The sequence below is a fragment of the Octodon degus genome, unplaced genomic scaffold (genome assembly GCF_000260255.1).
Source record: "Octodon degus isolate 3935 unplaced genomic scaffold, OctDeg1.0 scaffold00299, whole genome shotgun sequence".
Classification (NCBI taxonomy): Eukaryota; Metazoa; Chordata; class Mammalia; order Rodentia; family Octodontidae; genus Octodon; species Octodon degus.
Window position 1 is genome coordinate 1,492,987 of NW_004524875.1, and position 2,682 is coordinate 1,495,668.

The following is a 2,682-nucleotide window of genomic DNA, read 5'->3' on the forward strand; positions in this document are numbered from 1 at the left end:
GGATGCAGGTGGCACAGCCCTCGGCTGGGAGATGACGCTCCCCCGCCTGCGCCCAGCGCTCGCGTCCTGGCTCCCCTCTGCGTCCCGGCACGTGCAGCCGAGAGGACTCTCGGGACCTCGCCCGCTGTGCAGCTCCAGCAGCCCCGCGTTGAGGCTGCAGCGGAGCCGACATCGCCGCCGCATGTCCCCCAGCAAGCGGGCCCGGCCCTCCGAGGAGGCACTGCGCCTGCGCTCCATGCGGCTGTCTGAGCGCGCCACGGCCCCGACGTGGGGCTCCGCGCGCCGCTGACTATGACCTCTACAGCGCCTGTGATTGCACGATACCACCCATGGAGAAAGCTCTCGTGAAGACGGACATCCAGATCGCCCTTCCCTCTGGGTGCTATGGCACAGTGGCTCCACGCTCGGGCTTGGCTGCCAAACACTTCATAGATGTCGGAGCTGGGGTCATAGATGAAGACTACAGAGGAGATGTTGGTGTCGCGCTTTTTAACTTCGGCAAAGAGAAGTTTGAAGTGAAGAAGGGCGATCGCATCGCCCAGCTTATTTGTGAGCGGATCTACTACCCAGAGATAGAGGAAGTGCAGGGCTTGGATGATACGGAAAGGGGTTCTGGAGGCTTTGGATCCACTGGGAAGAATTAAATAAAATTTAGGCCAAAAATGAGAACATGTCCTTTTTTCTTAAAAGTAGGCTTTTTAGCTGAGGTGCATTGATGTTTTACACATCTGTAAACTTAAAATTCTTAATTTGCTTGTGATGAAGGAAAGAGGATTTGTGTTAGCGCCACTTGAAACTTTCTTGGGTTATCTGCCTAGGAGGACTGTGTAAATCTGATTTGTGGTGACCTGATGCAAAATTAAAAGTCATACTTATATGTAGTACGGTTTGAGTCACTAATTTAATTCAATAAACAATACCTCTTGAAACTAAAAAAAAATAATAATAATAAAATCCACATAAAGACATATAAAATAAAGATCCCAGAAATTCAACGTAAAAACAGAATATTAAAGGCTGTTAGAGAGAAAAAAAAAAAAAAAAAAAAAAAAAAAAAAAGCAAAGGAAAGCCGTCAGAATCACAGCAGACTTCTCAACACAAACCCTTAAGTTAAGAACTTGGAGTGAAGTATTTCAAGCCCTAAAATAAAACAATAATCCAGATTGATGTAACCCATAAAACTATCTTTCAAAATTCATGAAGTACTAAGATAATTCCATGACAAAGAACACCTGAGAAAATTCATGACCATCAAACCAGCCTCCAAAATGTTCTGAAGGATATTCTAGAAAGATATAACAAGGAGTACAACTCCATGAACCCCAACAGAAGGAATCCACCAAGGAGAGGTAAGCAACTAAACAGAGGGGTTAGAAAAAGGGAGCCAGCAAAGGGAAAACATGACAAGGGCACATAAATATACATCAGTTATAGCCATCAATGTAAATGGTCTCAACCAACCAATAAAAAGAAACAAACTGGCAGAATGGATCAAGAAGTTTACTCCAACAATATGTTGCCTAGAATAAGCACATTTAACTCAAAAAGAAATTCATAGACTGAAAGTTAAAGGATGCAAAACAATTCTGCATGTAACAGAAACCCAGAAAAAAAGCCAGGGCAGCTATTCTATTTGCAGACAAGGTGATTTCAAGTCAAAACTGGTTAAGAGACAAAGAAGATCACTACATCCTTATAAAGGGATCCATGAAGAAGAGATGACAATCATAAATATATATATAACAAATGCCAGTGCACCCAACTATATAAAACAAATATTAACAGACATAAAAAATCAAATAAACACTAATACAATTGTAATGAGGAACCTGAATATACACAAATGGATGATCAACCAGACAAAAAAATTAACAATGAAGTATCAGAACTTAGCCAAACTTTTGAACAAATGGACTTTTTGGATGTCTTGTGAGTGTTCTACCCAACAACATCAGAATATACATTCTTGGGAGGGGAATTTAGCTCAGTGGCATAGCACCTGCCTACAAGTGTGAGGTCTTGAATTCAACGCCCAGCACCAAAAACAAACAAAAAACCCCAAAATACACATTCTTCTAAGCTGCACATGATATGGTCTCCTAAACAGGCCACATACTAGCTCATAAAACATACCTAAATATATGCAAAGGAAGTTATCCCAGGCGTATTATCAGGTGATAGTGCAATGAAACTGGAAATCAATGGCAACAGAAGCCACAAGAACTTCACAAACACATGGAAATTAAATAACACCTTCTTAAACAACCAGTGATCACAGATGAAATTAAAGAAGTTAGGTGGTTTCTACAGTGGAACAGTCATGATAATACAAACACCAAAACTTATGGGACACCATAGAAAGCAGTCCTGTGAGGGAAATTTATAGCAGTGTATTCCCATCAGCTCAAACAAACAACTTAATGTTGAACCTCAAGTGTCTAGAAGACGAAGAGCAAGTTAAACCAAAAGATCATACGAGAGGAAATTATAAAGATCAGAGCAGAAATTAATGCAATGGAGACTAAGAAAACAATATGAACAATCAATGCATCAAAGAGTTGTTTCTTTGAAAGATTAAGTATAATCAACAAACCTGTGGCCAATCTTATCAAAAAACAGGAAGGAAAGGTGCAGTGGTGGAGCTCAACAGCGCAGTACTTACCTGGCAAGTGAAAGGTTCT

General features: G+C 41.3%; 1 pseudogene; it reads left to right on the plus strand.

Annotated features, from left to right (window-relative positions):
* LOC101590460 lies at positions 1–771 on the plus strand (annotated as a pseudogene).
* Positions 772–2,682: the final 1,911 nt, after the last annotated feature.